This window comes from Marmota monax, unplaced genomic scaffold (assembly GCF_021218885.2).
Source record: "Marmota monax isolate L192 unplaced genomic scaffold, Marmota_monax_Labrador192_F-V1.1 WCK01_AAM20220418_F8-fsc00090, whole genome shotgun sequence".
In the NCBI taxonomy this organism is placed as follows: domain Eukaryota; kingdom Metazoa; phylum Chordata; class Mammalia; order Rodentia; family Sciuridae; genus Marmota; species Marmota monax.
Window position 1 is genome coordinate 2,879,582 of NW_026695219.1, and position 23,313 is coordinate 2,902,894.

General features: G+C 35.6%; 1 protein-coding gene and 1 non-coding gene across 5 annotated transcripts in view; both read right to left on the reverse strand.

Moving 5' to 3' along the window:
• Nucleotides 1–23,313, reverse strand: part of Rgs7 (regulator of G protein signaling 7) — a 490,322-nt gene that overhangs the window by 313,952 nt on the left and 153,057 nt on the right. The window lies entirely within an intron of this gene.
• On the reverse strand, nucleotides 12,570–12,704 carry LOC124085044 (small nucleolar RNA SNORA42/SNORA80 family). The gene has a single exon (XR_006849321.1). It is a non-coding gene; the product is annotated as a small nucleolar RNA SNORA42/SNORA80 family (small nucleolar RNA).

Consider the following 23,313-nt stretch of genomic DNA (forward strand, 5'->3'; position numbering starts at 1 on the left):
TGTACTTAACACCATGAAGAAAAGAAAAAATGAAATCTACTGCCTTGCTATTATATTGCTGTACTCAGTGGCAGAGATAAGAGGAGCACAAACTAAATGTTCTCTGTAAGCAAAAGAGTTACATATAAAAAAAATTGAAGAAAAAGCCCAGTGGAAAGTATGCACTTTGTTGAGACTCTTTCTGCATTGTTTTTAATCTTTTCCCACATCTATGGCATCTCCTACAAGAAGGGACAAAAAAACTTTGAATCTTTTTATTTTTCTCTCCTGATATTTTGTAATAATTAGCAGTAACTCCTCTAATGCTTTATGCAAACCTACACTGTAGCACTTTAACATTATAATTATTTGCTTCAGTGCCTGTCTCTCCCAATAGACCATCTAAGTAGGGGTAGGCGCGGGGGATAAGACTGTCTTAATCATCTTTTCATATCCAGTTTCAGTTCCTGATATGTACCAAATGTTCACTAAGGTTTTTTATACAACAAGATGACAGGTTGAAAACTCAATTGTCTACAGGAGGGCCCAGAAAGTAACATCACCAGCTATGTGAAGATGAGGAGTAAGGTGACTGTCTCTCTGAGGAGCCCATGACCCATCTAACTAGCACCAATCTGGAACTGTGCCAAAAACTACCAGCTTGCCCTCACATACTTACTTTTCCAGAGAAACCAGATTATTGAGTAGTAATGTGATATTTTCTACATTTAAAAATATGGTGCAAATCAAACATCATATATCCACTAGCCAGATTCTGCCCACTGGCCATCAGTTTGCAATGCATACTTGGGATCAGCTCATTCTAATACTGACACATTTTTTTTTTTATAATCTTAACTTAAGGAACTATTCTAATGGTTACCAATAAGGTTTTACATCACTAGAAAGCATCTTCCTCAAATGACTGTAATCATAAACATAGACTTAAATTATGCCATCCACCTACCATCCAGTTGGGTCAAAGTTCTATTCCATCCCATTCAAATCTTCAGCTGTCTCTGGGTAAACGGTTCACTCATTTATGGGAATTCTCTTCATCTAATGGACTTATTTTTGTAAGGAGCTAGAAGACTTAGCTATTAACACCACAGTATGAGGTAAAGACTAAATTTGTATAGGACTTGAAGGGCACAGCAGTTTATATTTTTAACCAACACTCATTTAGACAGTAGAATATATGGGATAGATAATATATTTTTATATTTCATTTTTAATATACACAAATATATTTTAACTACCAATTTAATAATTCACTCCACAAACAGTTAATCATTACATATTATGTTTTGGACTCTGTGCCAGAAATTAAACAAACAATGATTAAAAAGAAAAAAAACCTTGTCTCAACCCTCAAAGCTTATACTGGAGAACAGTGGTTCTTGAAGTTTGGCTCCCATTTCAAAAGCATCAGCATCATCTACGGAGAACTGTTAGAAATGCGAATTCTTTCCAAGCGTTGTGGAGCCTGTGGTCCCAGCTACTGGGGAGATTCAGGAGAGACCATCACTGCAGCCCAGGAGTTCAATCCTTGGCCCCCATCTCAGAATCTCGGATCCACCGAATCTGAAAATCAGGGGGGAGCCCAGTAATTTGTGTTTTCATGAGCCCTTTCACTGATTCTGATACAAGTTCATGTCTGAGAAGCATCCTTCTAGAGGACACACCCAGAGAACATAATAAAATAAATAGCCTAGCGTGATGGTGCACACCTGTAATCCCAGCAACTCAGGAGGCTGAGGTAGGAGGATTGCAGGTTCCCAGGTCAATCTCAAGATTTAGTGAAAACCCTGTCTCAAAATAAAAAATAAAAAGGGATGGGGATGTTGCTTAGTGGTTAAGTACACCTGGGTTCAATCCCAGTTCTACACACAAAAATAAAATCAAAATAAAAAAATAAACTAGTATACTCTCCCAGGGTTGTCATAACAAATTACCACAAACTATATGGCTTAAGAAAATTATTTTCCTAATGTTTTACAGTCCATAGTCAGAAATTAAAGTGTGTGTCAGCAGGGCCACCCTCTCTCCAAAGGCTCTAGGGAAAAATCCTTCCTTACCAATTCCAGCATTCCTTGGCTCATGGGAGCATAACTCCTATCTTTGACTCTATCTTTATGAGGTATTCTCCCTTATTTTTCTTTGGGTCCTCTCTTCGTCTTTTGAGGATACCAGTCATTGGATTTGGGACTCACACTAAATCCAGCATGATGTTATCCCTAGGTCATTAATTAATTACATCTGCAAAGACCCTATTTCCAAACAAGTTTATATTCTGACATTGGTGGTAGACAAGAATTTTAAGGAGAGGCAAGCACTCTACCGCTAAGCCACAATCCCAGCCCCGAAATGCTGTATATTTTATATAAATATATAGAAAATTATATACATGTATATTGATGCAAATGTTCCATAAGTTTTGCTTTTTAAGAAACTCATGCGTTTGTTCCATCCTTATGCATATGGGAATGTGATAATGTATTTGCATTTCTTTAGTCGTTAATAAAAAACAGATATTGTTGCTTTGAACCCACTGTATATATTTTTTCTCATGGCTAATGCAATATGACTTCATCACTTATTAGTTATTAAATGAGGCATTTATTGCAGCAGTCCGGCTGCAGCAAAATAACCGGGGGGTGACGAATAACTTGTGTACGTTGATACAGCAGGAGTAGGAGCCATTTATTGCAGGACAGGAGCAGTATTTATACATTCCACACAGCTTATCTAATTAGCATAAACTAGATACAGCAGTCAACCAATCAGGAATCTCCACACTTAATGGCTTGCTTTTGTTACTTCTCAAACCACTCCCTCTGGCATTTTGCCAGGCACCATCCAGACTTGTTTACGAACTTTAACATTCCCCTGGCAAAATGCCAGGTGTTATTTTGACTCGTTTACAGACTCTAACAATTTATATGTCAATCAGAAGTGAATTTGGGTATGATACATACATGGTTTCTTTATAAGAACTTGGTTTGGTTTCCTTCCGTGAGGGTTAGTTTGTGTGTGTGAGTGTATTTATAATTGGTATCTCCAGGGCCTAGGATGGTTCTCAACTAGTCCATTTCTCACATTACCTCAGCTGAGAAGAGGCAGCTGTAGGTATAAAAGAATATGCCCTAATTTCAATGGATCTCTTGGTCACATCGCTAAGGGAAACCTCCCAGGACTGTTGACAGTTACCCTGTAAGGTGCCCTTTCAGAAAAGCCATCATCCATCAGCAGGGTGGGACAGCCACATAACACAGACAACACAGAAAATTCAGATTCTGGCTCTTCTAGAATCTGCTTACATTCACTATTACCAAGTTTATCAGTTTCTCTACAAAGTATTCCAATCACTACTCAGGCTTTTGTTGCTAATGAGTTCTCAAAGATCTGAAATAGATAAAAGAATTGAATTTTCATGTATATGCCCTTCTATCCAGTCTCCCTCCTTTTATTTGCCAGGAGGACAATAACTCTAAAATAAAAACAAAACATTTACTTTAAAAGAGAAACCTGGATTAATCAACCCTGAATTTTATGATCAGATACAACTATCATTTAATATGTTTTGATTCTACAACTTCACAGTCATTCTGAAAAGACTCACCTCAAACATGTTTGGAGACAGTCAGAATAAGAGAGCCTGCAAATCCCTTATGCATATATTTTTATATACACTCATTACAAACTTACTGTGGCCGTGAGGCAGAATAGTGGGATGTACAAGGTTTATCATTTTTGCCCTCAAGGTTACCACTCTGCCAGAAGAGGCAGCTGGCAGAGTGATTATGCAATTATAAATATGGGCTGATATACAAAAGGCTACTGAAGACAGGGAGGAGCAGAGTAGCTTGCTGGGCAACAGAGAAGGTTTCCTACTTGTGCAGTAAAGACAATCACTCCAGTTTCAGAGTTAAAAATTGTTTACCTTACATTTTAGGTAAACTAACATTGCTCTTAATAGGCTTAGATTTCTGTTTTCTCTTTTAAATTGTATTTCATTCAAGTCCTCAGGATTTAATATTAGAAACAATAATGTCATCTTTTTAGACTAGTGAGAAGTGACTGGTGATGGGAATAATCTAATTAGACAAGCAAAGTGCTCTAAAGCCACTTAATGATTTAATGTAGGAGCCATCAGTCCTACAAACCTTAATCATGAACAAAAAATTACTGCCTTGCTTCACACTTTATAATAAAAACCACGAGTCATTAAAATAAGGTTAAATTATGTTCATTATGCTTTATTTAATGAAGGAGAGAAACACATTACATATTTTCAAAATGTTTCTGTGAAATTAGTTATTTTTAATGCTACCTAAATAGGTAAAACCTTCAAAATTTCATTCATCAAATATATTATGTTCTCATAATGTTAGGAAAGCAAATATTACCATACTAAAAAGAAATCATCACATTACATTTGAATAGAGTTATTAGTGGCCTCCAGAGTTGTTTCTCTCTCTCTTCTATCTCTGTCTCTCTCTGTCTCCCTCATTTCTCACAACAATCCCATTAGACAGACATGGTTCCCATTATGCCAATGAAAGCAAGAAGCCACCTATTCTTAGTCATATCAACAACTTAGTTTTTTTTTACTTCCATAAATGTTTTTCCACTTATCCATCTTTTTATTCACTGCACTCATCTATGAACATTAATAGGACCCAGCATCATGAAATAAAAAGCCAGAAAATTTAAAAATAAATGTTTATCTATATTCATAGTATAACATGCTTCCAAAATCCTCTGCAATCGGATCTTATAGTAATAAGTGAATCCTAGAGGATTTTAAATTACCATATAAGGAAATATGATCTATCATTGAATGACATATGAGAATACCTCAGGCGTCTGGAGCAATGGATTAAACATGTACCAAAACCAACAGTGACAGAGGCACAAAAAATGGGTAGAATTTCAGTATCTCATGTGTGTTCCTCAGACAATTAGCCATGATTTCAACAACTTTGGAGTGTTGTTAGTCACTGAGTTCAGTAGGTGAACTACAAAACAAAACCTAAAACCAACCAAAGTGAATGCATCCTATAAACAGATGAATGGACTAACTATGCTTCTTTTTTCCTTGGGCTGTTTTAATGTTATATAGGTTTGTGCTCTTCTTGAAATTGTCCACTTAACAATCCAGAAAGAAGAGGACAGCCTTCACAGTTTAATAAACAAAAGATCACAGGATACAAAGTTTAGAAGGAATGATTACCCCAGGTCTTCAGCAACATAAGGTTTCTCTATCAGGAACCCATGTGTACTGGAAGCTGCTTGTTCCTGTAGCTTATACAGTCAGTTCTGTGTTGTCAAGGCACTTGTTGGTCTTGTCTTCTGTTTTCTAATATTGCCAAGTTATTATATTTTTTTTTTTTAAAAGCACATATGGGGGCTGGGGCTGGGGCTGGGCTCAATATTAGAGCCCTGCCTCCCACATGTGAGGCACTAGGTTCGATCCTCAGCACCACATAAAAATTTTAAAAAATAAAGATGTTGTGTCCACTGAAAACTAAAAAATAAATATTAAAAATTCTCTCTCTCTCTCTAATAAATAAATAAATAAATAAATAAATAAATAAAATATTGTGTCCATCTACAACTAAAAAAAATCTATTTTTTTAAAAAGAAGCCCATATGACAATCTAGATTCCAGAGTATTTCTTGGTATTGCCGGTTGTGCTTTTGTGTAAGTAAACATACTGATTTTGATAAGAAAAATGCAAAACTAGTAAAATCATAAAATAAAACATAGGTATTATGTTCATGATTTGAGATAATTACATTTACTGGTATAAAAAAAATGTACTGTCTTAAATTCAAATACCAAACAGGAAGAGGATGGCAAAGAATAGTATATTCTTTGAATTTGTGCCTTTAAAAAAAAACTATGTGACTAATGTTAAGGGACAACCTACAGGTTAAGGGCATGGAGACAGCAGGTTAGCCTTGCATTAGAAAAACTTATTCAGGGTTTGAACTAATAACACAGGGACAAAGCAAATCTGGTTCTGTGTCTAAATTCAGCCTTAGTTTTAATAGGTTAGTTGATTTGCTGGTGACTTTAAAAACCTTACATCATTGCCATCATCAAACCTTGAGAAATGAGTCACCTATTTCTGTCAAGCGGAAAGAGGACAGAATCAACAGGGAAGAAAATTTTATTTTCAGACTTCAGATGTAATACAATAAACAGGGAGCTTATTTACCAGGAAACATTTGGGGTTTTTTTTCCAGAATTTTTAGTGTCCCCTAATATACTCTGAATTTATAATGTCTCCCAAAGGTCCATATGTTAAAGCCTGGATTGCCAGGGTGGTGCTATTGGGAACTGGCAGAACCTTCATAAGGTGGGACAAAGTGGAAGGAAGTTAAGTCACAGGGACAATGCATATGAAGAAAACTGTGAGAGCCCAATCCCATCCTATGCCTCCCTTAGCTTTCTGGCTACCATAAGGTAAGGCAGCTTACTTACTTATAATGTACTGCCTTCCCATGAGCTCAAAGCAACAGGGCCAATTGACCATGTACTAACACTTCAGAAAATGTGATTCAAAATTAACCTTTCCTTTCCTAAAATAATATATTTATCTCAAGTATTACAGTAACAGAAAGTTGAGCAACACAGTCCCTTAAATAACATGAAAGGCAAGCAATTTTAAGGATCTATATTGCCATCAGGTCTCTTTTCCCTGAAACTTTTGCCATAAAAAGGAGCCAAGGAACTTGTTTGGCATAACGAGGTGCTCCCAGGAAGGAAAACATAGATTGTCTGTCACAAGTTTTTCCTTTAGTGATTATTAGACCATTTTGGTATCTGAAATACAACTTCCATGTTATTTTCTTTATAACAATCATGCAGGATGAATATTGTCATCCTAATTTTTCAGATGCATAAACTAAGGCCCAGAGGTTTTATAACACTTGCCCAAGTCCCTCATTCATAAAGTGATGACCTAGGATTTGTGCTTCAGTCTTTGACCTTCATCCCTGGCCTTTAGGTTAGGTCTTTTCTTCCAGGGACACTTGATAGTCTCATTACTTGAACCTTTCTTTCTTTTCCTATACAAATGAAGAGGCCTGCCTCATAAGATCATGGGGTTGATACGAACATTAAGTACAATGTATATAAATATAATTTATGAATTTTACAGACAAATGTTTTTATTTTAACTTCTATAAAAAGTATCATTGATTGGTCTAAGAGAATAGTGGTTATTTGGGTTTAGATTAGCTATTTTTATGGTAATATGAATATTACCAACCTTTGTTTCCTGTCCCCTACCTCCAAACACTGCCCTCTCCAATCTGGAGAATCCTGAAGATTTATAGTGAAACATGCAGTTGTGAAGCCCACATTCTCATTCTCCAAAGACACACTCAGCCACACACCTACTCATAGGTTAAGCCAGAGGAAGGATACGTGAGAAAACACTATTCATACTTCTGAGTCAGTTTTATCCTAACACCCATAATACTCCCAGACTTTGAACAATCAAAGTTGCAAATTATTCCCAAGTGCAATGACTTCATATGATCGATACGAGTTACAGGACTTGCCACCCACTCTGAGGTCTACTGGAAGCAAGCCAAAGAAAAATATGAGCTCAGATCCATCTTTTTTTGTGGATAGGTTGGGGACTTATTACTACTTCTCCCAAGTTTGATCAGGCTTCATAAAATTAACTTTTCCATTTTCCATCATCTGCCTATTTCTTATGTGGGTAAGCAGCCAAATCCAGCTAGTCAGTATGCAGACAAGGTCTGAATGGCAACAGACTTTTCCAACATTTTTTAATGGTCCTAAGACAAATACAATTTTGAGCTTAGGGCCTTCTTCGATGTATACTACTATATTGAGAAAATTGAACATCAGATACAGAAAAGCTCTACCATATTTATTACACTCCACTAAAGCAGTTTCCATGTGCTACAATCAGAGATAAAGACAGGCAGACAGACGAACACAGAGTATTCAAAATTTAGCAAAAAATGTAGTTACACGGGGGGCGATTCTTTCCTTTTCTCTTATGTCCTGTGGTCCATAGGAAAAGCACTCCTATAAGGTGGGGCTCTGTGAGCCTGTGAAGAACACTTACAAGCAAATTATGGAGACTTTTAGTGTATTTAAAGGGGAAGATGTTTTCCATGTGTTGCTAGACTCCAATGCACAGAAAACAGGAGAAGGAAGTATCTGAGTAAAAGAGGCCAAGCTTACTTCCTATTACACATTAGCAATGTGTTAAGATTCTCTGGTGTGTTTATATCACAGAACATAGAAGAGAGTAATGGGAGATGAGTTAGCTGCTACAGTCAGTAATCACCTCGGCCACTATTTTGGATGAAAGTTGTCTGGCTCTCGAATGTCACTTTCCTCATTCACTGGTACCTGAGTAGCCTCCCAGGACAGATCAACCTCTGTAGAGCCTTTCCTCTAAGGTTGATGAGTTTTCACAGATCTCAAAGTGCTTGGAGACTAGGAATGGAAATGAACCTCTGTGTGAATGCCAGAATGCTAGACAGAATATACTTCAGGACCGTAAGAACGTAGTAGGCGAGTATGACAGTTCAGAGGGAGGAGTGTGCAAAGCTGTGTGGTAGCAGAGCACGTACAGAAGAGGAAAAGGAGCTTACGCTGTCAGTAAAAGATAAATCTGTAAAGATCTCTGAGGTAAGTGCCTAAGATAAAACCTTATTTCATGACAGGGAACACATAATGGTTGAGGAGGAGGAAACGAGTGTTGCAAGGGAAAGGAAAAGCCATGATCAATCACATCAAGACAGAAATGTATGGAGCAAGTTCAGAGACTCATTCAGCAAGAGAAATAGTGGATGAAGAACAGTGATTTAAAGATTAGTGATTCTCCATCGGGAATTACCCTAAGTAATTTACATGCAACATCTTGCTCAGCTTTGTTATAAAGTAATTACCAGAATAAGTCGAGAATAATCACCACTGCCACTTTACAAATGGAAATGCAGATTTACTGTAGTCAACTGGCCAATGTGCCTAGAAAGGGAGATTAGTTAGCACTCCTCAGACATCCTGAGAGCCTTCTTTTGAAGAAAACCATGAGAGATAAGGTTGTAAAGGAGAGTTGAAGGTTGAAATCAGGAACCCTAATCTAAAGATAAGATACAGAAGCCATAGAAGATGAATATTACCAAAGTTGAGCTTTGGAAAGTCAAAAGCTGCCCCGGAAACTTTTTAAAACTAGGTTTTTCACTTATTTACTTGATTCACCTACCAAAAGGGTGGAGGGAAAAGTGCTTAGTTATTTCTGAGTCAGTATCTTTAAAGGGCTCGTTTCATCCCCACACCTCCAGACTCATTTTAGTCACCCAGAAAATTGAAATGAACTTTTCTAAATGACCGAGAATCCTAAACCCAGAAGCAGTGTAGGATTAGTGGGGGGCTAAGAGCTGGGTTCAACCAACAAGATAGTAAACAGGTGTTGGGGTTTATATTTCACACAAAGAGGTAAGAAACTGCATTTGGAGCCATCCAACTTTCCCACTATAGGAAATTGTAGGCATATCAATTTTATATGGGAAAAGATACTGTACACTAAAGACTTATGTTTTGACAGAAGGATGGAAAACCGGAAGAGTGAAGTCTTGTTGAAGCCTCCTCCAGCCTACTTTGCTCATTGCTTCCTCAGAAATACTGAGATTGGGTGGGAGGCCCTCTCCCACAAAAGAAATCCATGTGGCTGTGCCTTTCAAGTTCTATAATGACCAGGAGTAAAGCTGTTATATCACCATCTCACCCAACTGAACAGGACACCAAGGGTCACGTGTAGAGAGCTCAGTCCTAAGCCTAAGCAACTGACAGAATGAAAGTGTCACTTACTAAAATGGAAAAAAAAAACTGAGAAGGAAGAGAAATTCAGTTTAGTTGCACTATGTTTGAGATGAATACTAGCAATAAGATGGAGATGTGAAATAGTAGTTGGATATGTAAGTCAAGAATCTGGGAGAGAGATGGATGTTAAAGATATACATCTGGAAATCATCAGCACTGGATGCACTTAAAACCATGGATAGCTATGATCATTACTGAGAGAGCAAGCATAGATAAGGGACTGTGGCCCAAGAATAGACTCAGAAATTCAAGGTAAGTGATCAGCAAGGGACAAGAAAGTAGGAGAAAAAACAATAGAATATAAGCCCAAAGAAGCCAAGAAAAGGAAGTGTTTCAAGAATGAGGACATAGAGAACAGCATATGATGTGGCTGAAATACTGCATAAGATGAAGGCATATTTGAGCTCTCCCAAATGTATTAATTTCCTTGGTTTTAATATAGTATCTAAAGAATGCATAGCAGGTTTTACTGATACACCAGAACTCAATTACTCATTCTCAATATTTAAAATTATCAAAATGGGCTTTTTACTAATTGCCATCTTCACTTATAGTTTGTACATAAGGTACAGATCTAATTGTAGGATTCTAAAGGTGCCTGCAACTCATCCCAAAGACATGTTAATTACCATCCATCAAGAGCTGTCACTGGCTGAATATCTACTGAGCTATAAGCTCTTTGAGGGTGGAAATGTGCCTAATATGTTCAAACATATAGTTCTAGAACTTAATAGATGTTTAATGTTTACTAGATTTTCAAAAATATTGGTTAATAGCATAATTTAACCAATCACTGGCATAAGAACTAAAGGGAGATTAGTTACCACTCCTGTTTGACTTACTGCAAAGAGGCAGCCAGCAATTCAGCACTATCACGGACAGGTGTAGAACATCCCTACTAATGGAACTACATCACTGTCTGGCTCCCAAGGCTTTCAGTACTCATAGTATTTACTATGAATTAAATCTTCACATGCACGTGATTCACTACCACATAGATTCAGATGGACAAAAGGTGACCTACAGTCTCTCCCAACAAAGTAATTGTGAATGCAAAGTCTAAAAATACACAGATCTGGCACATGTTTATACAGCTTTTTCATTTTTGTGACCAAAAGCCCTCACAAAAACAATTTTAGAGGAGGAAAAGTTTATTTGGCACTCACAGTTTCAGAGGTTTCAGTCCATAACTGGGCTTGAGGTGAAGCAGAATATCATGACAGAAGGGTGTGAGAGAGGAAAGCAGCTCAGGACATCACACCAGACAGCAGAGAGAAAGAGAGACTCCCCTCACCATGGACAGAACTTCTACCCCAAAGGCACGCCCTCAATGACCCATCTACTCCAGCCACACCCTACCTGCCTAAAGTTACCACCCAATTAATCCCCATTAAGGGATTAATGCACTGATTAGGGTTAGGCCCTCATTTCACCTCTAAACTTTTTTGCAGTCTTACATGAGCTTTTGGAGACACCTCATATCTAAAACATAACAGCATATTAATTCAATTTCCACCAAATTCCATCAGATGTAATTTGTCAAAAGTTTTCACTAATATGGTGGGTTATTAGCATTAGAGTAAGCAGTCAGATAGATACGGGTGAGAATGGCAAGAGCCATATCAAACCACTTTTTGTGGTTTTGGATATATGCTGTTATGCCCTCAAGGTTTTACTGGTGTGTTTAACTTCTCCATTAAGAGGAGTATACAAGAAAAAACTACCTTCCTTTTTCCTCACAAAAGAGTTAGATATGTGCAGTAACTAATTATTGTGTGACTTGGACTTCATTATAATATCATTTACATTGCAGTTTTTATCCCCTTCTGGACTTTTGGAAAATTGATAGGATATTTTCAAGATGGCTGACCCTGCACAGGTGCATCTCAAGACCCAAAGGGGGGAGAAGAAAAATCAGGAAGTAGAACAAAAAGGACCACCCACTATTAAATAAATATGAGAGAAAGGAATTGCATTGGATAAAAACCAAAATTGTGAGGAAAGAATGCTCACCACCTCTTGGTGAAGCTCACTTCACCTCCTTTAGAGTGTACTATACTTCTGCTTTGCTAAAAAAAAAAAAAAAAAAAAAAAAAAAAAAAAAAAAAAAAACTGCTCCTTCTTAAACTGCTTGAATCAAGTCTGAGTATCTTAATTGAAATCTTTTTTTTTTTTTTTTTTGGAGACAGGAAATGAGGACTTCCCCTCCCCCTACTTCCTGCCCTATAAAACTGTGTGGCCAGTTTTAGTGACAGTACTGGAAAATTATATATATAATCATACTCATAAAATCTAATTTCATAACATGCAATGTTAACTAAAAATCAATGAGAAATGAGAAAACAAAATGTTATGTGGTCCTATGTAATTAATGTGCTCCAAGGATGAGATTGATCCAAATCATCAGTGGAATCTTTGGTAAATACAGAAAGTGGAAGATAAATCAAGTATAACATAAAGTGTGTGTGTGTATGTTGTGTATATTATAGTCACCACTGAAATAATAATGATCAGACTATATTGCTGTATGGAATACCTTGAGATTATTTCATGGCAAAGTGTAATGTTGATAAAAAGATCTGTGGACAACAACTGTGGGACAATGGTTCTAAGTAGAGAAGAAGATTTCTATTCCTGTACTTACTTTTCTTTCTCTGCCCCCCTACCCCTCCCCCACCCCCTACTCCCCCACCCCACCCCCACCCCACACTGTGCAACCCTCTTCAGTGCCAGCAGACTACAGGCAGAGGCCAGGAAATGGTGCAGGGGCCACAGTTTGCTCTGGCATGGGACACTATGAGAGACCCAGGGAAATGGGCCTGCCATAAATCCAGACCTATGCATCTTATTTTTCTTAATAGTATCATCTTCTTTAACAAGGGGAACTGAACTGTAGAAAGAGCATTAGATTGGGAGTCAAAGGACATGGAGTCAAACTTGAATGTGCCCTTTCCAAGGTCATCTTTCTAAAAGGAAGTAAAGAGGTCAGAGCCTCTGGAATCAGACACACCTGCCTTTCATTCATTTCAGCCTTATAAGACTCAATTTCCTCATCTATAAACTGGGAAGAAGAATAGCATCTCTGAAAACTTAAATGGATATTACTAAGTGAAAGAAGTCAATCTGGAAAAGAAGTCAACCAAAGTATGGTTCCAACTATGACATTCTAGAAAAAGCAAAACTATTGTGACAGTAAAATGATCAGTGTTTGCTAAAGGTTAGGAGGCAGGGAAAGATGAATAGGTGGAGCATAGAGAATTTTTAAGGCAGTGAAAGAGGATTCCTATACTTCAAAAATTTGTACAAACCCAGAGAACGTACAACATTAAGAATAAATACTTGATCTCACTCTAGTCAGAATAGCAGCTATTATGAAGACAAACAACAATAGGTGTTGGCGAGGATGTGTGGGGAAAGGTACACTCATATACTGCTGGTGGGGCTGCAAATTGGTGTAGCCAATATGGAAAGCAGTATGGAGATTTCTTGGAAAATTGGGAATGAAAACACCATTTGACCCAGCTATCCCTCTCCTTGGTCTATACCCAAAAGACTTAAAAACAGCATACTACAGAAACACAGCCACATTGATGTTTATAGGAGCACAATTCACAATAGCTAAACTGTGGAACCAACCTAGATGCCTTTCAATAGATGAATGAATTAAAAAATGTAGCATATGTACACAATGGAATATTGCTCAGCAATAAAAGAGAATAAAATCATGACATTTGCAGGTAAATGGATGGTGTTAGAGAAGATAATGCTAAGTGAAATTAGCCAATCCCAAAAAACCAAATACCAAATGTTTTGTCTGATATAAGGACGCTGATTTATAGTGGGTTAGGGAGAGGGAGCATGGGAGGAATAGACGAACCCTAGAGGGGACAGAGGGTTGGGAGGGGAAGAAAGCGGGTATGGGGTTAGAAATGATGGTGGAATGTAATGAACATTATTATCCAAAATACATGTATGAAGACACAGGTTGGTGTGAATATACTTTGTATACAACCAGAGATATGAAAATTGTGCTCGATATGTGTAATAAGAATTGTAATGCATTTTGCTGTCATATATAAATAAAAAAATTACTAAGAAAGGAATGAATTACTGATACATGCTGCAAAATGGTTAAGTCAAAGAAGCCAAATATTGTGGGATTCCACTTATGTGAAAAGTCCAGAATTGGCAAATTTATATAGAGAGACAGCATATTAGTAATTATTTAGGGGTCTTAAGGTGAGAAGATAAGGATTGACTGCTGAAGTGTATGGAAATTCTTTTAGGAAGTTAAAAATGCTCTAAAATTAGATTTTTGTGATTGTTGTACAATACTGTGAATGCATTAAAAACATTGAATTATACAATTTAAATAGGTTAATCATGGGTAAATTATATTTTAATAAAGCTGTCTTTTAAAAAAAGAATAAATACTATTGTAAACTATGGACCTTAGGTTATCATGATGCCTAGATTAATTAATTGAACAAATTACTATTATTTTGTTAGCAATTCTACTATTCTGATGAGATTTGTTGACAATGAGAGGGGCTGCACATACATGAGAGCAAGGGTACATGGAAAATATCTGTACCAAAAAAGAATAGTATCTCTGGCCTTGAATAAGAAGTGTACAGATAAAACACATAAGGGTCTAGCACAGAGTCTACCAATAGTTGATGATCAATAAGTAAATGCTATTACTGCATCTTATATCTTAGCCTACTGCAGATCAAACACTGCTAATTAGAATGAAATGTCAGAGCCACTACAAGTCACAGTGGTGGTGGCACAATGTTACAGAGGAATACAGAAGAAAGATAGAAATGCAGCATGAGAATTCAAAATATGTGTTGTTCTGAGACTATGTGGTAGGGGAGAAAACAGGACTCTGTATTTTAACAGTACGTAGCATTACTATCAATGATGCAATGTAAAAAACAAAATAGGGGCACTGGGCTAAGAAAAGTTAGGTTGAATTCCTGCTCTCCCCGCTTCCTACTTTAATTTAGAACCTTTGCTAACTCCCTTCATTTTCCTGAACTGGATCCCATTATCAGTACCAGCAACAGGCCCGACTACTCTGTTCCACAGCAGCAAAAAGGATGAGGGCCTCTCTGACGTGGCCCATCCTGTTGTAAATAACTTAGTAGATCCCATAGAAACCCAAAGAACAGTAAATAACACTTCATTTGTTACAACTGAAAATGATCAGTCTCTTTCAACCATAAAAATGGAGACAATACACACCTCAAAAGGCAACAGAGAGAACTGAATGAAGTAATGCACACAAAGCTTTAGCACAGCCCCATAAATGCTAGTGTGTATATAAATACTTTCTAAATTGACAGCTGACACTCTCAAGTGTCATCATGGAGCTACACTTGCTGCTATTCTTACCTTGCTATTGTGTCTCTGTTCTGCACACTGAGCAGAATTCTATTCCATTCCTGAGCATTATCTATGCCAGGTCTTGTGAGTGAGCTGCTTCTTAACAAAGCATTTGACACATATGGGCTCTCATAAACATCTTCTGAAAGAAAGAATGGATAAATACACACGTATCTCTCCCTTGCCTCCATTCATTTGCTTCATTTTAGCAACCCTTTTTTAGGTCTGGATCCTGTTTAATGCTTGTTGGTCCCTTATCCAGAGCCTGAAGCCCACACTCAGCAGTGAGTCTGGTAGCTGGGTCCTTTTTCTCATTGAATATCATCCAATTAACATTTTCTTTCCTGCCTGGACATACAGGTATACCATGTCCCAGATTCTTAGCCTTTGGATGTCATTTATGTACTATTATACTATTTTACTATTTCTTCTTGAAACCTCTATTAGTAGTTATTTCCCTGGATTAATAATTGTAGTACAATTTGGGTGTCTGTCTACCTGTGGCACTTGATTTCTGCTATCAATACCTACAAAAGGCTCAGCTCCGTCACCATATTCTGCATATCAGCAGCCACAAATAAGATCATTTGGAGCTGGTCCACCCAATTGCAAATAATTAAATAGGCCCTGTAGATACCTGAGGTACAATAAATCATGCTCCATTTGTCACAATTGTGGTGACTTCTGGAATTCAGTCTAGGTGTATCTGGAAGATAGATGGGTCAGGCTTGCAAGAAATAATCTGCCCCTATTAAGAATTCTCCTGAAGAAAAAATTTTTCCCAAGAAAAAAAGAATTAAAATAAGTCAAGTACAAAATTTAGACTGCATTAAAGAGGAAGGATTCCATGAGTTCAAATATGTTCTCTGGTCCAGGTCTTTCATATGTTCCTATCTGAGTTCTAAAAAGGAAGTGGGAGGAAGAGGTTATATGTAGAAAAACACTGGAAAATGTAGGAGAACCACATGGGCACCATGTGGAAAAGAGAACAGTAAGAGGGATTTTCATTGTACTTGGCACACAAAGGATATCAGAGAATCTCGCATCTCTTAGGAATCTATAGAACAAGACACCTTGGTTGTCTTACTCTCAGAAAAGATGCAGCAATAGCTAAAAGAAGTAAGAGTGGCACCCCATAGAAGCAGTTGGACAGAACAGAAGAACAGAAAATTACCCATTGATAGCAGGTCACTCACTTATGGGTCCTGGAAATACCAGTGAAGTACTTCCAAGCAGGAGTTATACCACAAAAACCAATGATGATGATGATGATGAAGGTGATGATAGTAATAATAATGATTTTTCCTATATCATTTGGGTACTGTACTCAAAGATGGTAAACAGTCTGATTAATAAATCAGCAAAAGAATGCAGAGTGAAGTATTTTGCTAGGGATTATGATTCTACAATTATGAGTAAGACCAAGAGTCAAGAAAAACTTAAATTATCTAGCCACTTTGTTGGAGATAGCAGAAAAAAACATATATTCATTTAGTCATCTATTTATTTTAAAAATCACCCCTAAGAACATAACTACATATCAGGTTACTATAACAAGAAACAGATGATTCAGTTCTTAGAGGAAATCTCACATATATTTCAAATATAGTAGTATTTTATGTGCTATGACAGAGACATGAAGTGATATGGGAGCTTGGATCTATCTACTTCATAGAAGTTTGGTTGAAAACATGACCTTTGGAGTGGACATTCTCAAGCAAAATAAAAGAGGAAAATATACACTGTGAAGAAGAATTTTTCAGGGTTCTAAAGTAAGTGCATGAGAAAAAAAATCAGGTACAGTTAAATTTATCCTTGTATATTCCTAAAATAATCCATGAAGTTTACATGGATTTTTGTGCAGAATTCTATACTTTAAAGTTTGAGGACCACTAAGCTAACCTGAAGGACAGAACAAAAGAATCTGTGTCAACATGGTTTATGCATGAAAACATTATGCATTTGAGAGAAGTTATTAAGGAGGAATATGCGGGGCTGGGGATGTGGCTCAAGTGGTAGCACGCTCGCCTGGCATGCGTGCAGCCCGGGTTCGATCCTCAGCACCACATACAAACAAAGATGTTGTGTCTGCCAATAACTAAAAAATAAATATTAAAAAATTCTCTCTCTCTATCTCTCTCTCTCTCTCTCTCTAAAAAAAAGGAGGAGAATCTATTGTTTCTACTTGCTAGAAGGATTCACTCCAAATTATCAAAATTTATATTATAAACAGAGTTTCAAAATTCATGAAACAAAATAATAGCCCTGAATGGAGAAATAGAAAAATTCATAATGATAGTTGGTGGCTTCAACACTTCTCTCTTTGTAATCCAAAGAGGAAATAGAAAAGTAAGGGTATAGAAGACCTGACCTAACTGATATTTATAGAACATTCCAGCAGATACACATTATTTTCAAGCACATTTGTAACAATCAGCAACCTAGACCAAATTTCAACTCTTAAATCAAATCTTAATAAATCATGAAAATTAGAGCCATGTAGATTATGTTCTCAGAGGACCATACCAGGATAAATGAGATCTCAACAACAGAAAGATAGCTGGGAATTTTCCAAATGTTTTAAAATTTAAAACATTCTTCTAAAATCACAATGAAAATTAGAGAATATTTTGAACTGAATGAAAATGGAAACACAAGATACAAAATAATCTAGGATGCATCCAAGACATAGCATAGGGCAAAGTCATAGCATTAAATACCTAACTCAAAAAAGAATATCTAGATTTTCATCCGTAGAAACTCAGGGGAAAAAAGCAAATGAAATTCAGAAAAATAGAAAGAAATTAAGTTAACTGGAGCAATCAATGAAATTGGATGAAGAAAACCAATAGAGGAAATAAAAAAAAATTCATGAAAAAAGAATACCACTCAGAAATAAAAATGGATGAGATAATTATACATTCAACATCGTGGATGCATTTTGAAAGTGATGTACCAAGTGTAAGAAACCAGATCCAAAGATGTACTATATGATTCCATTTATATGACATTCTAAAAAAGGCAAAAATATAAGGACAGAAACTAGATCAAAGGTTGCTTGGGACTGAGAGTGGGGAAAAGTATTTACTGTATAAGAATGGCATTAAAAAAAACTTTTCTGGGTGATAGAAGAGCTCTGTATCTTGAACGTGTTGGTGGTTACACAATTGTATCATATTTGACAAAACTCATAGCACTGAGGCAAACAAAAATTAATGTAAATTGAAAACCAAAACATTTTCAATGACCTTGATATATGTAGAAAGACACTGGAAAATATAGATTTTATAAACATGGGCACCACGTGGAAAATAGCACATTAATGAGAGAGGAGTTTCACTGTACTTGGCATACAAAGGACGTCAGAGAACCTGACATCTCTTAAGCATCTATAGAACAAACACACACTGTTTTGTTTTTTTGTCTATTGGTTTGAGATTAGATAAAACAGTGGAGTTTTATCATTGTAAAGGTCAGGCTGTAAAGTTAACTATAAGTACAATGTAGGAATTATGAAGTTTTCCTATACAGAGCAAAGGAGAAAATAAAAGAATAAAGATGAGTATTTCAGACCGACATCAGTAAAACTTGCTCAATTAAAAACTGGTAGCATGTTTTTTAAATGTTTAACAGTTTTATTGAGCTATAATTTAAAATTTATCCTGTGTAAGTGCCCAATGTAATTATTTTAAGAAAAAAGGTAATGTATAACCATCACCACAGTACAAATTTAGAACTCTTTCATTACCACAACAGGTTTCTTTCTGCTTATTCGCAATCAGTCTCTGCTCCATCCCACCCCTAGTCCCAAACAACTACAAGTATGCTTTGTGCTGTCAATAAATTTGTCTTTCCCAAAGTTATCATATAAATGAATTATATATGATCTTTAATGTCTGCCTCATTTCATTTAATTTAATGTTTTCTGAGGTTTTCCCACATTTTCAAGTATCTGTATTATTTCATTTTATTTTTTTTTTCAAACAGAATTTTAGTGCCATAGTGTGCCACATTTTCTTTATCTATTCACCAGTTGATGGACATTTGAACTATTTTCAATTTTTATATTTTATGAATAATACTTCTGCAAATATTCAAGTCCAATATTTTTGTGGATATATATTTTGTAGATATGTAGGAGTAAAACTGTTTACCTCTGGTTAATTATATGAACTTTGTAAGAAATTGCCAAATTGTTTTTCAAAGTGTGAATTTAACATTTCCACAAGCAAACGTGAAAGTTATAATTTCTTCACATCCTTACCAACACTTAGTACTATTTGTTTTTTATTATAGCCATTCTAAATATTTGTGTATAGTGGTCATCTCTGTATATCTAATTACATTTTACTAATGAGTAATCATATTGAACATTCTTTCATATTTTTGCCATGTTTGCATCTCTACAGTGAAAAAGTCTGTTCAAACTTTGGCCCATTTTATTAAATTATTTATTACATTGTATTACAATTTATTTCTTACATTGTAATAACTTTTATAGACACTAGATAAAAATCCCTTATCAGATATATATGATTTGCTTGTATTTTTCTCCCAGTATGCAGCTTGTTTTTTTTAATTTTCTTAATAATTTCTTTAGAAATGGAAACTCTTTAAGTTTTGATTCAGTCAAATTTATCAACGGATGCAAAATACCACAAGATCCATCATTTAAAATAAATTTTGCTAACATTTTAATCTGCTTATTATGTCTCTTCTTAAACCACCTTTTTTCTCAAATTCCATTTCCTTATTATGCTTCTCATCTAGCACTAGCATGTGGCTATGACTATGATCTCCTGCTGGATGAGACAGAGAGCAGATAGATGATGTATCTCCTGGTCTTTTGCATCAACTCTTCATTTGCCAAGTAACATGATTCATTCATATTATTCACAGAGAAACTTAGGCTTCTTTAATATCTGCATCCTACAGACTTATCCAGAATGCTGAAGAAGAATGAATTGTCTAGTGGAGAGCTGAGAAAGTTGTGACACAGTTGGTTTCAATACAAAAGAAAAACCGGTATAAAGTTGCATCTTTTTAAATGAATAAAGGAAGAGTAGATGTTATAAAGAAGTGAAGAAGAGGAAAACAAAAAATAAATACGAGAGTTTGTAGTATAGCATAAAATTTCAACTTAGGATCGTACTAGAAGTAAGACACTATCCTTGAGATCATTGCCATGACAATCTTAGGAGGCAGAGCTCACTAACAGAGTAGGAGAATGAGGTTTGGAAGGATAAATGAGTTGTCCAAGGCACTATTTCTAGAGGGGAAGCTAAGATTCAAACTCTTAGAGATTGTCTAATTTTCCACAAGTACAACTTTCAGGAAGAAAAATCCTTAATGTAAAACTCTATTTTGGGGAAAAGAGATCTTTACAGAAAGAATTTCAACTGTATGGGATAACTGATGTCTCTTTTCAGTCTCTGTTCTATAGGTGGCACAACTCAATAAAGGTGGAATGCCAAAATTAAAATCTTTTAGATCTATTCTAACTGTCCCATTTCAGGGATGGAAAGTGACTTTACAATGAAATTAACATTAGCCCAGTGCACACTGCCATCTATCTTATCTCTCTTGCTTCATTTCTCAAAAAGGAAAGCTGGAGTGAGTTTCGGTGGGTATCTTTACCTTTAGGCCTCTTGTTTTTTGTTTGTTTTGGTTTGGGGGGGTTTTTTGGTCTTCATCTAGTAAAGGGATCATTTAGTTTAATTCCATTATTGAATTTAGTGTTAGATTCAGGATACAATGTCACAAAAATCTCCTGAGCTTATCACATTATACTATCTGAAGACAAAGTTATATTTTTATCTTACTTCTATGATGTAATTTCAATTATACTCCCTTTATTTCACTCATTTTCAAAAAAAAAATAAGCAGGCCTTAAACAATTATGCAGAAAGTTATTCACAAGTTAATATGTTAATTATTGATCACTGATTTACTTTTTTAAATAGTTTGTAGACTTTTAGAAAAAAATAAAATAAACATGAAATATATACCAGAATAAAAATGGAACTCCAATTATGACATTTTTATCTTTAAAAGGATGTTAAAACATGGTCATATAAAAATAATAAAATTTTCTATTTTTAACTCATGGAAATTTATTTAAGGATTTTATTATCATTGGTTTATTTATCCTCACAAGTATTACAAAGAAAACACATTTAATATTATAAACTGATGACAAAAATAATAAGAATCACTTTGGTGGTAGTGTTGGAAAAGTCTTCGGACTGATATTAACTCACTTCTACAGTTCTATGACAACATTTATTTTGGGACTTTAAAATATAAATTAAACACTCCATAAATGTATTTACCTATTTAAGAAGAGAAGTAATAATACTCTCTTCCTATTACCACCTCAAAGAAATTAGATAAAGACATGTACACATACACTGAATGGTTTAGAAATTCAACAGAAATTCATACTATCAACCAAAATAGTAGGAATGTACCTCATATACAAATTCTAATTTGTATCTCTTGTGTTTCCTCCAGGATGAAGAAACAAAACAGAAATATCTGTTATTTCCTCATTCCAAACCAAGTAGCAGGGTTTTATGATTGTATCATCTACATCAGCTATGTATCCAACTGCCAAAACTATTAAGGGAAGCCCGTTTCAACAGGTTCAGTACTGTGCTAGTGTTGTGGAGGATATGGGAAAGGTATATAAAAGACATGCCCTCCCTGTCCAAGCGGCCCAGTCTAGCTGGGGAAATAAACTTAACTCCCACACACACAAAAAAAAACTGGAAATGGTATGTAATAACTAAGTGGAAACCATTTAGGTCAAGAGAACTGGTCAGCAAGTAGTTGAATTAGTCAAGTTATTCATGAGTTCAGTTTTTTTGCCCTGCAAATCATTTATTTACACTTTAATTGGGATTTTTATTTTGAGGTACTTGTTAATTCATAAGCACTTGTTAAATAAAAAAAAAAGATACAGATTCTGTGTATCTTTTACTTAGTTTCCCACAAATGTAACCTTGCAAAACTAGAGTATGATCTCACATGTGGGATATTGGCATTGAAACATAAAAGGCACAGCACACTTCCATCAACACAAGGATTCCTCACATTGTCCTTTTTTAACCACACCCAGTTCTCTTCCTCAGCCCCATCCCCCTGTTCAACATCCCCCTGGCAACCATAGACCCATTTCTATAATTTTGTCATTTCAAGAATGTTATGTATGGGCTGGGGCTGTAGCTCAGTGACAAAGCACTTGCCTAGCATGTGTGAGACACTGGGTTTGATCCTCAGCATCACATAAAAATTAACAAATAAAATAAAGGCATTCTATCCATCTACAACTACATAAAAAAATTTTAAAGAATATTATGTAAATGGAATTATACAGTTTTCTTTTGAATTTTTTTTAACTTGACATAACTCTCTGGAGAGCCATCCACACTGTTGTTTAAATCAATCATTTGTTTTTTCCATTATATGGATGTGCCAGCACTTAACTGTTTACCCACTGAAGGACAGCTGGATGGTTTCCCATTTTAGGTTGTTATGCATAAAGCTGCCATAACAAAGGGAAAAAAAGAGGGTTCTTTGAAAAGACTAATATAATTGGTAAATGCTTGGTTATGCAGATCATGGAGAAGAAAGAAAAAGAAAAAAGACATTTTAAAAATAAGAACACATTATTACAAATTCTATGTTAAAAAGGTAACAGCAATGTGTTAATGCATTTGAAAATTTAGAGAAAATTGATAAATTTCTAGAAAAAAATACATATTAACTCAAGTGACACAAGAAAACATAAAAATCTGAATAATAAGTAATTCCATATTTAAGAAAGAAACCGAATTTCTACTTTAAAACTTTTAAACAGAAAATGTGCAACCCAAATAATTTTGATGGTAAATTTTCCCACACATGTAAATAAAACAATAATACCTATCTTACACAAGAAGTTTCAGGAAACAAGGAAGGGAAAAAAGGGAACATTTTCCCGCTTTTCAATGAGGCTAATTAGCATAATCTTCATACCAAACCCGACAAGGATTTTACAAGAGAAATCAAAGATAAAG